The 14,773-nt window shown below is 45.9% G+C and overlaps 1 pseudogene; it reads right to left on the reverse strand.

The window, feature by feature from the left end:
- Positions 1-791: 791 nt before the first annotated feature.
- Positions 792-11,073, reverse strand: LOC110509493 (annotated as a pseudogene).
- Positions 11,074-14,773: the final 3,700 nt, after the last annotated feature.

Here is a 14,773-nt window from a genome sequence, read left to right on the forward strand (position 1 = left end):
GCTAAATATACAAACATCAGTAGCTATAATCAGTGTTAGTAATTGGATAGAGCCAAGACCGTAATAGGGTTACAATACAATACATGTAAAAACATAATTTACAGTAAAGGTTCTTATGATTGGAAGTGTAGTGTTATGAAGCGCTGGTCTGTCCAATATCCTTTGGATTAGAACTCATTTAAAAGCTCATTATTGCACTGGTGCCAATGTTTGAAACAAAGCCCTCTTAGTTTCACAAATGAATAAGAAAGTGCAGCAAATTACCTAATTCGTGTTGTCACAGTAACAAAACAGTGGCATGTCAAGTATTCATTTGGCAATATCAATATGGAGTTGACAAATAAACAAAAACAAGGCAAAACTAGATTAGTCAATATTGACCACCAACATACAAATATAGACACTGACATACAAATAAAGATTTGAACAAGGCAGAGAGAAACAGAAGAGTGGCTGACACTCCCATGGATGAGGAGTCCCCTCTCTACAGCTCAGTGTAACTGACTGGGGTCTCATCGGCAGGCCGAGCTCCGAGTTCTGATAGGCTGTAGAGGTTCAGGTGGAGTGCTCATCATCACCCACAGAACATTAATGGCCCTGAGGAGAGATGACAAGCCCAAGAGAACATCACAGTGGCCTATCTGGTCAGTACTTATTCAGCCACAGTGAAGTAAAGGAACCAGCTTCAGTGGAGCAGCAACCATTTTGGATTTTAGTCCTGTCCGTCCGTCCCTCTGTCTGGCCGTCATTGTATACATGTGTATGTTTAAGGTCAGGGCAGCGAGGAGAAGTCAGTCGGCAGAGATCTCCTGTTGGTCGGCAGTGAGGAAGGAGGGTGTCTGTGGGGGGGGGGGGGGGGGGGGGGGGGTGAGAACTGGCTTGAGCTTTGTGAACTCCCTGTCAAAGTTACTGATCTGTGGGAAGAACGGGGGAACCACTTTTTTCTAAAGCAAAGCCTTCCAGTCCAGTCCCTGGGATGAACAAAAGTATACATCAAATTATTATACATTTCATTGGATGATCGCCTTCGTTTCAACATTGTAGGAAAGTTGGCAAAGGCGCTACAACAACAATCTTGGTGATGCTCAACTGAAATGAAAATGACCCACAGGCCACAAATGAGGCCAGTTTTTACCTGGAAGTACCTGTGTTTCTTGACCTCGTTGGGCCCGGCTCTCCTGATCCCAGCCTCCTTTCAGGGTTTTTCTGTAGTAGCTGCAGCACAATACGAAAGTCTGGCTCAGTATTCATCCCACTATACATCTTTGTATATTATTTCCACACAGTTTTCATTTTCTGTATTTGCAATGCAGCTTGTTGTTGATTCCGACTGTGTAAGGAGGCAGTATTCTGTACAAGGCAGTATACCGAGAGGATGGCCCACATACCTTTTTTGCCCACATACCTTTTGGATGATGGAGAATCTGGGGAGAGGAACCTCGGATAGCGCACTTCATCATTTACTATGCTGTCAAACACCTCCTCCTCATCGTCACCAGGGAAGGGAGACTGCCACAGATGAGAGGAGAGAGAGACGCCATTGCAATGAAAGTCCAAACAACCTCATTCCTATCATGATACCAGACGAAAACATCTTCATTCATACAAGACCAAAAATCCTTATTCAACCAAGAACAAACATCAGAATAAAACTTCATGGGTTCACCATATGAGTGGATATTGTGAGCCAACTGACCAGAAAGATCATTTATGTTTCTCGATTAATTTCTCTGGTCCAAACATCTAAATTCAACCGAGACCTACAACTCAAAATACTTGGTTGGTTCACCATAGGAGTGGACCTTGTGAGCCTACTAATTGGAGACATCCTCTAGGTATTTCTATTCTACTGACCTGCCAGCATCTCATAGAAGACGATACACCACAGAGCTAAACAGGACACATATGGCCCGCGCACCACCAGTTTGAGATCTCTGCTATAGGTTATTTGATTAATCTCTTTGCTACCGACCTCTCCCACCAGCATCTCGTAGATGAGGACACCCAGGCCCCACCAGTCCACACAGCGGGTGTAGTAGTTGTCCGTCAGCACCTCCGGGGCCAGGAACTCTGGTGTGCCACAGAATGTGGCAGTGCGATCTCCGTAACCCATACCTGCAGATACACACAGGGAAAATATAACTTATTTAAAGTAGGGGAAAATATAACTTTTTAGACGGATGGAAGTGTGTACCCAGGGATTTTTCTGCCATTGAAATCCTTGGGTTGGCCGCCTAAGCATTTTTTGGGGGGGTTGCCTAAGACCAATAAAATATTTGAGAACTAACCATCACAAAAAAGTATATAAAACTGCAGTATTTTCTCTCAGCTCCATGGCAGAATATGTAGAATTGCAGAAAATTAGCTTAAAAACTACACGCCAAGATGGGATTCTCTAAAATGTTCTCATATTCAGCCGGACCGACCGCGCCCCCTGCCACGCCCATCACCTAAGACCTTACTTCGTGCAGCAAGCTTGACACTGTTGTCCCACTTTCAATAATGAGGTGTTCCTTAGCCCAGGGCTAAAAGCGAATAACTTTAAATTAAAGAGCAACATAAATCATTGATTAATAACACTGAATGTTCATTTAATAAACCAAGTAAGTGGGAGGGACAGTGGGTCTCAAAGGGAATGTTCCAGAAGCCATAACCATAATGTACCGTACCTTTCTTGCACAATCCAAAGTCTGCTATCCTCACATAGCCATCTGCTTCCATCAACAGGCTGTCTAGCTTCAGATCCCTGAGAGGTAGAAAAAGAGATGACTGGATGAAATTAGAAAAATAATGACTGACAGGCAGGTTATTAGGTGTGCGAAGGCAGAGGGCTGGAAAACAGTACTGAGATATCTTACTTAACGGTAAACTATCTTGTTCTGGTGCAGAAACTCTAGTCCCAGCAGCACGCACGAGGCATAGAACCTAAACAGGGCACAAAATGGCACACATATAATAGTGAGTTTTGATGTATCACCAACTCTAAGGCTTGAAGGAGAATTAGACAAGCCTGCATTAACCATTTGTAGTCACTCACTGGTACATGTTTAACGTGCCTGTAGATAGTATACACAACCCTTGCATTATTTGCATATTTTGTTGCCTTACAGGCTGGAATTGCAATGCTTCACATGCTGTCATAATGGGGCCTGTGTGTGTTGTGTAAGGCTTACTGAGCTCTGTCTCTCAGTGAAGATGTTGATGTGTATGTAGGTCATGAGGTCTCCCCCGGGGGAGTACTCCATCACAAAGCACACATGGTCCGCCGTCTGGAAGCAGTCATGCGTATTCACCAGGAAGGGATGGTGGGAGGAGTTGATCGTCTCAAACTAAAATCACAGAAATGCACACGAACAAACACACACGAAAGAACAAACACACACGAAAGAGCAAACACACACGAAAGAGCAAACACACAATAATAGTATATTTCAGGTGGAATGCAACTGCTAGTGTCTTTCAAATCCAGTTCCCTCGACATGTGTTTTGTCTAAATTCACTCACGGTTCGCTCTCACCTGTCCATTTCATCCGTGTCACATCTCCTTTCTTCAAGGCCTTGATGGCATACCATTTCAAAATCAAATCAAATTTTATTAGTAAGATGCGCCAAATACAACCTTACAGTGAAATGCTTACTTACAAGCCCTTAACCAACAATGTAGTTTTAAGAAAATACCAACAAAAAAGTAATAGATAAAAATAACTATTAAAGAGCAGTAGTAAAATAACAATAGCGGGGCTATATACAGGGGGAACCGGTACAGAGTCAATGTATGGGGGCACCGCTGTCGAGGTAATTGGGGTAATATGTACATGTAGGTAGAGTTATTAAAGTGACTATGTGTAGATAATAACAGAGAGTAGCAGCAGCGTAGAAAAGGGTGTGGAGGGGGGCAATGCAAATAGTCTGGGTAGCCATTTGATTAGATGTTCAGGAGTCTTAAGGTTTGGGGGTAGAAGCTGTTTAAAGCCTTTTGGACCTAGACTTGGTGCTCCAGGTACCGCTTGCCATGCAGTAGCAGAGAGAACAGTGTATGACTAGGGTGGCTGGAGTCTTTGGCAATTTTTAGGGCTTTCATCTGACACCGCCTGGTATAGAGGTCCTCGATGGCAGGAAGCTTGGCCCCGGTGATGTACTGGGCCATTCTCACTACCCTCTGTAGTGCCTTGCGGTGGGAGGCCGAGCAGTTGCCATCCCAAGCAGTGATGCAACAAGTCAGGATGCTCTCAATGCTACAGCTGTAAAACTTTTTGAGGATCGGAGGACCCATGCCAAATCTTTTCAGTCTCCTGAGGGGGAATAGGTTTTGTCTTGCCCTCTTCACGACTGTCTTGGTGTGCTCGGACCATGTTAGGTTGAAGCTCTCAACCTGCTCCACTACAGCCCCATCGATGAGAAAGGGGGCGTGCTCGGTCCTCCTTTTCCTGTAGTCCACAATCATCTCCTTTGTCTTGATCACGTTGAGGGATAGGTTGTTTTCCTTGCACCACACGGTCAGGTCTCTGACCTCCTCCCTATAGGCTGTCTCATCGTCGTCGGTGATCAGGCCTACCACTGTTGTGTCATCGGCAAACTTAATGATGGTGTTGGAGCCGTGCCTGGCAGCGCAGTCATTAGTGAACAGGGAGTACAGGAGGGAACTGAGCACGCACCCCTGAGGGCCCCCCCATGTTGAGGATCAGCGTGGCAGATGTGTTGATACCTATCCTTACCACCTGTGGGTGGACTGTCAGGAAGTCCAGAATTCAGTTGCAGAGGGAGGTGTTTAGTCCCAGGGTCCTTAGCTTGATGATGAGCATTGAGGGCACTATGATGTTGAACGCTGAGCTGTAGTCAATGAATAGCATTCTCACATAGGTGTTCCTTTTGTCCAGGTGTGAAAGGGCAGTGTGGAGTGCAATAGATATTGCATCATCTGTGGATCTGTTGGGGCGGTATGCAAATCGGAGTGGGTCTAGGGTTTCTGGGATAATGGTGTTGATGTGAGCCATGACCAGCCTTTCAAAGCATTTCATGGCTATAGACTTGAGTGCTACGGGTCGGTAGTCATTTAGGCAGGTTACCTTAGACTTCTTGGGCACAGGGACTATGGTGGTCTGTTTGAAACATGTTACTACAGACTCAGACAAGGAGAGGTTGAAAATGTCAGTGAAGACACTTGCCAGTTGGTCAGCGCATACTTGGAGTACTCGTCCTGGTAATTCATCTGGCACTGCGGCCTTGTGAATGTTGATCTGTTTAAAGGTCTCACTCACATCGGCTGCGGAGAGCGTAATCACACAGTCGTCCTGAACAGCTGATGCTCTCATGCATGTTTCAGTGATACTTGCCTCAAAGCGGGCATAGAAGTTATTTAGCTTGTGTAGTAGGCTCTTGTCACTGGGCAGCTCGCGGCTGTGCTTCCCTTTGGAGTCTGTAATTGTTTGCAGGCCCTGCCACATCCGACGAGCATCAGAGCCAGTGTAGTACGACTCGATCTTAGTCCTGTATTGACGCTTTGCTTGTTTGATGGTTCATCAGATGGCATAGCGGGATTTCTTATAAGCTTCCAGATTAGAGTCCCGCTCCTTGAAAGCGGCAGCTCTACCCTTTAACTCAGTGCGTATGTTGCCTGTAATCCATGGCTTCTGGTTGGGGTACAGTCACTTTGGGACAACGTTTTCGATGCACTTATTGATGAAGCCAGTGAATGTGGTAGTGTTCTCCTCAATGCCATCGGAAGAATCCCGGAACATATTCCAGTCTGCGCTAGCAAAATAGTTCTGTAGTTTAGCATCCCCTCCATCTGACCACTATTTTATAGACCGATTCACTGGTGCTTCCTGCTTGAATTTTTGCTCGTAATCAGGAGAATAGAATTATGGTCAAATTTGCCTAATGGAGGGTGCAGGAGAGCTTTGTGCGTGTCTCTGTGTGTGGAGTAAAGGTGGTCTAGAGTTTTTTCCCTCTGGTTGCATTTGAATGACCTCTTGAGGGGTGGAGGGAAGGCTTTAGGTGCAACACAGTAAACAGGGTCGTGTTCATTAGGCACTAAACAGAAGAAAGCAGATGGTAACAAACACCATTTCCAGTCCTGAGGGTGCTTAAATAATACGTTGTGGATTTCAGTTACTTTTGTGTGTGCGTGCGTGCGTGTGTGCGTGTGTGTGTGTGTGCGTGCGTGCGTGCGTGAGTGCATGCGTGCGTGCGAGGTGGTTATTGTGAGTGAGAGGGACATGTTTAGGAGTTGGCCTGGGTGTTGACCTGTTGTCCTCTGCTGAAGTATATTTGGAGGTCTGAGTTAGGGAAAGGAGAGAACAAAAATAACCATGAAGACAGACATTTGACGAGCCCCTAAACATTGTGCACCTTCACTGGGAAAGTGAGACTACATAAATAAAATGGCTAGAACCAAATCCTATTTTTAGGAGTGAAACTATGAGCGGAGACTTTGTAATGATTAGAAAAACAACAAGAACAATTTCGGACACTCATGAACCATAGTACAGTGTATTAGGAACGTATTCAGATCCTTTGACCTTTTCCACATTTCGTTACATTACAGCCTTATTCTAATATGGATGAAATATTGTCATTTTTTTATTAATCTACACACAATGCATCCTGTTTCCATTGATCATCCTTGAGATGTTTCTACAACTTGGTTCGAGTCCACCTGTGGTAAATTAAATTGATTGGACATGATTTGGAAAGACACACACCTGTCTATATAAAGGTCCCACAGTTGACAGTGCATGTCAGAGCAAAAACCAAGCCACGAGGTCGAAGGAATTGTCCGTAGAGCTCCGAGACCAGATTGTGTCGAGGCACAGATCTGGGGAAGTGTACAAAAACACTTCTGCAGCACTGAAGATCCCCAAGAACACAGTGGCCTCCATTGTTCTTAGGTGGAAGAAGTTTGGAACCAACAAGACTCTTCCTAGAGCTGGCCGCCCGGTCAAACTGAGCAACTGGGCCTTGGTCAGAGAGGTGACTCCGATGGTCACTCTGACAGAGCTATAGAGTTCCTCTGTGGAGATGGGAGAACGTTCCAGAAGGACAACCATCTCTGCAGTACTACACCAAGCAGGCCGTTATGGTAGAGTGGCCAGACAGAAGCCACTCCTCAGTAAAAGGCACATGATAGCCCGCTTGGAGTTTGCCAAAAGGCACCTAAAAACTCTCAGACCATGAGAATCAAGATTCTCTGGTCTGATAAAACCAAGATTGAACCCTATGGCCTGAATGCCAAGTGTCACGTCTGGAGGAAACCTGGCATCATCCCTACGGTGAAGCATGGTGGGGGCAGCATCATGCTCTGGGGATGTTTTCCAGCGGCAGGGACTGGGAGACTAGTCAGGATCGAGGGAAAGATGAACAGAGCAAAGCACAGAGAGATCCTTGATGAAAACCTGCTCCAGAGCACTCAGGACCTCAGACTGGGGTGAAGGTTCACCTTCCAACAGGACAACGGCCCTAAGCACACAGCCAAGACAACGCAGGAGTGGCTTCGGGACAAGTCTCTAAATGTCCTTGAGTGGCCCAGCCAGAGCCCGGACTTGAAACCGATGGAACATCTCTGGAGAGACCTGAGAGGATCTGTAGAGAAGAATGGGAGAAATTCCCCAAATACAGGTGTGCCAAGCTTTTAGCGTCATACCAAAGAAGACTCGAGGCTGTAATCGCTGCCAAAGGTGCATCAACAAAGTACTGAGTAAAGGGTCTGAATACTTATGTAAATGTGATATTTCAGTTTATATTTTTTCATACAAAAATGTAAAAAAAACGGTTTTGCTTTGTCATTATGGGGTGTTGTGTGTAGATTGGTGAGGGGAAAAAACAATTTAATACATTTTAGATTAAGGCTGTAATGTTACACAATGTGGAAAAAGTCAAGGGGTCTGAATACTTTCCGAAGGCACTTTATATAAAATGTTTAATGGTGCTTGTTGATATTAATGATTGTGACATGTTTAATGGTGCTTGTTGATATTAATGATTGTGACATGTTTAATGGTGCTTGTTGATATTAATGATTGTGACATGTTTAATGGTGCTTGTTGATATTAGTGATTGTGACATGTTTAATGGTGCTTGTGAAATGAAGGGTGATTGTGAAATAAGGGTCCTACTGAACTCAGCGAAGAGCATGCCCTGGGGCTCCAGATAGAGACACATGCAGTGGCGCTGGTTGTCCTAATTATCCTCTAGACGCAGAAATTTGAATAAGCACAGAGCCCTCCAATCCTGCCAGTACACCCCAATCTCCAGCTCCACGGACATGTTTTTAGAATGCCAGGGGAAGAAATTGAAAAAGATGGACCATCTTTAACAGATTGCAACACTGTCTTCCCTTATCTTCCTCTACAAGAAAAACAGTTTCTCTCACTTCCCTTGAAATAGTATCAGCCAGAGGCTTTCAGCCCCACAACCCAAAAGAACAGTGCAGCACGATCTTTAAAGACCTAGGCTGAGAGCTTGGAACTGAAAGTAGTGTGTGCCCTCGCGCTAGGAGCAGCAGCTCAGCTGAAAGTAGTCTTGGAGTTGAATCATAGCCCCATGTTAGGCTTTTGGAGGCAAGGATTGAGATTAGTGGAAAATGTTAGGATTAGCAGTGGGATTACATCTGCAGAGTGGGAGTGGGGGCGTGAGAGAGGGGTGATTTCTCTCTGCTACCCAACAGCAGAGACTCTGTATGGCCACGGTGAGAGTTTCTGTCTGAGAATGCTGGAGCTTGATGGTTGCAGCTGAAGGTCATTACTCGTCTATCTGGAGATTATCAAGGAGGAAAGCTGCTGGCACAAAATGGTCATGTCTGTAGCAGACTGCTTTCCAACAGCAGACACTTAAATCCTACCCCTCTTGAATATTTACTATCACTATGGGGTGAAAAATTGTCTTCCAACTGAAGATTTAAGTATTGATGGGGGGGTAAACATTTTGCATTTTTTACACAATTTAACATGACTCCTGGCAACTCCAGGATGTTATCTGAGAAAATAAAAATAATGCTTGAACTACTCCTACTGGTGCTAAGGAGAACACTAACCCGTTCCAGCTCGATACTGAAGCTCTGGTCCCAGAACTCTCCAGTGTGTCCGGCCCACCATCCTGTTGTCCACTTTTAGCACTGCACTGATGTCCGCTGTGGACAACATACAGTGGGACAGATAATCAGTCAGTACACCTCCACATACACACACTGGCTGTCAGATCATATAGTGCATATGTAACCAATGTGAAATGGCTAGCTAGTTAGCGGTGGTGCGTGCTAATAGCGTTTCAATCGGTGACGTCACTTGCTCTGAGACCTTGAAGTAGTGGTTCCCCTTGCTCTACAAGGGCAGCGGCTTTTGTGGAGTGATGGGTAACGATGCTTCGTGGGTGTCAGTAATTGATGTGTGCAGAGGGTCCCAGGTTCGAGCCCGGGTATGCGCGAGGGGACGGACTAAAGTTATACTGTTACACATACAGTGCATTCGGAAAGTATTCAGACCCCTTGACTTTTTCCACATTTTCTTATATTACATTTTCTTATATTAATTGATTAAATCTGTTTTTCCCTCATCAATCTACACACAATACCCCATAATGACAAAGCAAAAACAGGTTTTTAGAATTCATTGCAAATGTAAAAAAAAAAAAAAATGAAATATTGTTGAAGCACCTTTGGAAGTGATAACAGCCTTGAGTCTTATCGTGTATGATGCTACAAGCTTGGCACACCTGTAATTGGGGAGTTTCTCCCATTCTTCTCAGCAGATCCTCTCAAGCTCTGTCAGGTTGGATGGGGAGCGTTGCTGCAAAGCTATTTTCATGTCTCTCCAGAGATGTTCGATCGGGTTCAAGTCCGGGCTCTGGCTTTGCCACTCAAGGACATTCAGAGACTTGTCACGAAGCCACTCCTGCCTTTGTCTTGGCTGTGTGCTTAGGATTGTTGCCACAGTCTGAGATACTGAGCGCTCTAGAGCAGGTTTTCATCAAGGATCTCTTTGTACTTTGCTCCGTTCATCTTTCCCTATATCCTGACTAGTCTCTCAGTCCCTGTCACTGAAAAACATCCCCACAGCATGATGCTGCCACCCCCATGCTTCACCATAGGGATGGTGGCAGATTTCCTCCAAATGTGACGCTTGGCATTCAGGCCAAAGAGTTTTATCTTGGTTTCATCAGACAATATAATCTTATTTCTCATGGTCTGTCCTTTACTGTAGGTGCCTGTTGGAAAACTCCAAGCGGGCTGTCATGTGCCTTTTACTGAGGATGTGGCTTCTGTCTGGCTACTCTACCATAAAGCCCTGATTGGTGGAGTGCTGCAGAGATGGTTGTCCTTCTAGACTCTAGAAGGTTCTCCCATCTCCACAGAGGAACTCTGAAGCTTTGTCAGAGTGACCCCGGGCAGCTCGGTTAGACAGCGCTCCAGAGACAGACGCAGCAGGTCCAGCTTCTGGCATGACACCTGCAGCCTTGGCCTGGAGAACACTCAGTCACACACACTTTTAGAGTGTCTCTGTGACCCACCAGGTATGCATAACGAATGTTTCCAGCCATGAAAACATTAACTAGGTGTCTTAACCTGCAACCCAAAAAGAATCAGACTTGCATTAACCAGATCCCCCAAGACCTCACTTATATCCTGGTGCCCACCTACCTCTGCCAGTGCCCGGCGGTCCTGCACCTTGTGCCTCCCCAGCTGCTTGCCCACTTTCCTGGCCACCCCTGACACGGCAGCCTCGATCTACAGGTGGTGCCGGAGCTCAACCACACGTAGATCCAGAGGACTGATCGTCTCAGAGGGTCGGCCTGCAGGGACCAATGAACAAACACAGAAATGGCCCTGGGAAAAACACAGTCACACACATAAAACCAAAACAATGACATGGCAAAGGACACACACACACACTCAGTGGCTTCCCGCTCCCCCTCTTTAGCCCGGGTGATTGACAATCTGCATGCGGAGCAGCTCAATCTTGGTGCGGCTGTCCTGAAGCATCTGCTGGGCTGTGGACAGCATCATACGGTCCTAGGGAGGGTAGACCAGACACAAGAGTTCTACGTCAATGGTACGCATCTAGTGCACAAGTCAACCATGTCGTGTACTCCAGCGCCGACAGAGATGGCCGCCTCGCTTCGCGTTCCTAGGAAACTATGCAGTTTTTTGTTTTTTTACGTGTTATTTCTTACATTGGTACCCCAGGTCATCTTAGGTTTCATTACATACAGTCGAGAAGAACTACTGAACATAAGAGCAGCGTCAACTCACCATCAGTACGACCAAGAATATGACTTTCGCGAAGCGGACCCTGTGTTCTGCCTTTCACCCAGGACAACGGAATGGATCCCAGCCAGCGACCCCAAAAAACGACTTTGAAAAAGGGGAAAACGAAGCGGTCTTCTGGTCAGACTCCGGAGACGGGCACATCGTGCACCACTCCCTAGCATTCTCCTCGCCAATGTCCAGTCTCTTGACAACAAGGTTGATGAAATCCGAGCAAGGGTAGCATTCCAGAGGGACATCAGAGACTGTAACGTTCTTTGCTTCACGGAAACATGGCTCACTGGAGAGACGCTATCGGAGGCGGTGCAGCCAGCGGGTTTCTCCACGCATCGCGCCGACAGAAACAAACATCTTTCTGGTAAGAAGAGGGGCGGGGGCGCATGCTTTATGGTTAACGTGACGTGATGTGGCCAAAACAACATACAGGAACTCAAGTCCTTCTGTTCACCTGATTTAGAATTCCTCACAATCAAATGTAGACCGCATTATCTACCAAGGGAATTATCTTCGATTATAATCACAGCCGTGTATATTCCCCCCCAAGCAGACACATCGATGGCTCTGAACGAACTTTATTTGACTCTGTGCAAACTGGAATCCATTTATCCGGAAGCTGCATTCATTGTAGCTGGGGATTTTAACAAGGCTAATCTGAAAACAAGACTCCCTAATTTTTTTCAGAATATCGATTGCGCAACCAGGGCGGGAAAAACCTTGGATCATTGCTATTCCAACTTCCGCGACGCATATAAGGCCCTGCCCCGCCCTCCTTTCGGAAAAGCTGACCACGACTCCATTTTGTTGATCCCTGCCTACAGACAGAAACTAAAACAAGAAGCTCCCGCGCTGAGGTCTGTTCAACGCTGGTCCGACCAATCTGATTCCACACTCCAAGACTGCTTCCATCACGTGGACTGGGATATGTTCCGTATTGCGTCAGACGACAACATTGACGAATACGCTGATTCGGTGTGCGAGTTCATTAGAACGTGCGTTGAAGATGTCGTTCCCATAGCAACGATTAAAACATTCCCAAACCAGAAACCGTGGATTGATGGCAGCATTCGCGTGAAACTGAAAGCGCGAACCACTGCTTTTAATCAGGGCAAGGTGACTGGAAACATGACCGAATACAAACAGTGTAACTATTCCCTCCGCAAGGCAATCAAACAAGCTAAGCGTCAGTATAGAGACAAAGTAGAATCTCAATTCAACGGCTCAGACACAAGAGGTATGTGGCAGGGTCTACAGTCAATCACGGATTACAAAAAGAGAACCAGCACCGTCACGGACCAGGATGTCTTGCTCCCAGGCAGACTAAATAACTTTTTTGCCCGCTTTGAGGACAATACAGTGCCACTGACACTGCCCGCAACTAAAACATGCAGACTCTCCTTCACTGCAGCCGACGTTTTTTATTTATTTACCTTTATTTAACCAGGTAGGCAAGTTGAGAACAAGTTCTCATTTACAATTGCGACCTGGCCAAGATAAAGCAAAGCAGTTCGACAGATACAACAACACAGAGTTACACATGGAGTAAAACAAACATACAGTCAATAATAAAGTATAAACAAGTCTATATACAATGTGAGCAAATGAGGTGAGAAGGGAGGTAAAGGCAAAAAAGGCCTTGGTGGCAAGGTAAATACAATATAGCAAGTAAAACACTGGAATGGTAGTTTTGCAATGGAAGAATGTGCAAAGTAGAAATAAAAATAATGGGGTGCAGAGGAGCAAAATAAATAAATAAATTAAATACAGTTGGGAAAGAGGTAGTTGATAGGGCTAAATTATAGGTGGGCTATGTACAGGTGCAGTAATCTGTGAGCTGCTCTGACAGTTGGTGCTTAAAGCTAGTGAGGGAGATAAGTGTTTCCAGTTTCAGAGATTTTTGTAGTTCGTTCCAGTCATTGGCAGCAGAGAACTGGAAAGAGAGGCGGCCAAAGAAAGAATTGGTTTTGGGGGTGACTAGAGAGATATACCTGCTGGAGCGTGTGCTACAGGTGGGAGATGCTATGGTGACCAGCGAGCTGAGATAAGGGGGGACTTTACCTAGCAGGGTCTTGTAGATGACATGGAGCCAGTGGGTTTGGCGACGAGTATGAAGCGAGGGCCAGCCAACGAGAGCGTACAGGTCGCAATGGTGGGTAGTATATGGGGCTTTGGTGACAAAACGGATTGCACTGTGATAGACTGCATCCAATTTGTTGAGTAGGGTATTGGAGGCTATTTTGTAAATTACATCGCCAAAGTCGAGGATTGGTAGGATGGTCAGTTTTACAAGGGTATGTTTGGCAGCATGAGTGAAGGATGCTTTGTTGCGAAATAGGAAGCCAATTCTAGATTTAACTTTGGATTGGAGATGTTTGATATGGGTCTGGAAGGAGAGTTTACAGTCTAACCAGACACTTAAGTATTTGTAGTTGTCCACGTATTCTAAGTCAGAGCCGTCCAGAGTAGTGATGTTGGACAGGCGGGTAGGTGCAGGTAGCGATCGGTTGAAGAGCATGCATTTAGTTTTACTTGTATTTAAGAGCAATTGGAGGCCACGGAAGGAGAGTTGTATGGCATTGAAGCTTGCCTGGAGGGTTGTTAACACAGTGTCCAAAGAAGGAAGTATACAGAATGGTGTCGTCTGCGTAGAGGTGGATCAGAGACTCACCAGCAGCAAGAGCGACCTCATTGATGTATACAGAGAAGAGAGTCGGTCCAAGAATTGAACCCTGTGGCACCCCCATAGAGACTGCCAGAGGTCCGGACAGCAGACCCTCCGATTTGACACACTGAACTCTATCAGAGAAGTAGTTGGTGAACCAGGCGAGGCAGTCATTTGAGAAACCAAGGCTGTTGAGTCTGCCGATGAGGATGTGGTGATTGACAGAGTCGAAAGCCTTGGCCAGATCAATGAATACGGCTGCACAGTAATGTTTCTTATCGATGGCGGTTAAGATATCGTTTAGGACCTTGAGCGTGGCTGAGGTGCACCCATGACCAGCTCTGAAACCAGATTGCATAGCAGAGAAGGTATGGTGAGATTCAAAATGGTCGGTAATCTGTTTGTTGACTTGGCTTTCGAAGACCTTAGAAAGGCATGGTAGGATAGATATAGGTCTGTAGCAGTTTGGGTCAAGAGTGTCCCCCCCTTTGAAGAGGGGGATGACCGCAGCTGCTTTCCAATCTTTGGGAATCTCAGACGACACGAAAGAGAGGTTGAACAGGCTAGTAATAAGGGTGGCAACAATTTCGGCAGATAATTTTAGAAAGAAAGGGTCCAGATTGTCTAGCACGGCTGATTTGTAGGGGTCCAGATTTTGCAGCTCTTTCAGAACATCAGCTGAATGGATTTGGGAGAAGGAGAAATGGGGAAGGCTTGGGCGAGTTGCTGTTGGGGGTGCAGTGCTGTTGACAGGGGTAGGAGTAGCCAGGTGGAAAGCATGGCCAGCAGTAGAAAAATGCTTATTGAAATTTTCAATTATGGTGGATTTATCAGTGGTGACAGTGTTTCCTATC

Source organism: Oncorhynchus mykiss, chromosome Y, assembly GCF_013265735.2.
Source record: "Oncorhynchus mykiss isolate Arlee chromosome Y, USDA_OmykA_1.1, whole genome shotgun sequence".
Taxonomy (NCBI): Eukaryota; Metazoa; Chordata; class Actinopteri; order Salmoniformes; family Salmonidae; genus Oncorhynchus; species Oncorhynchus mykiss.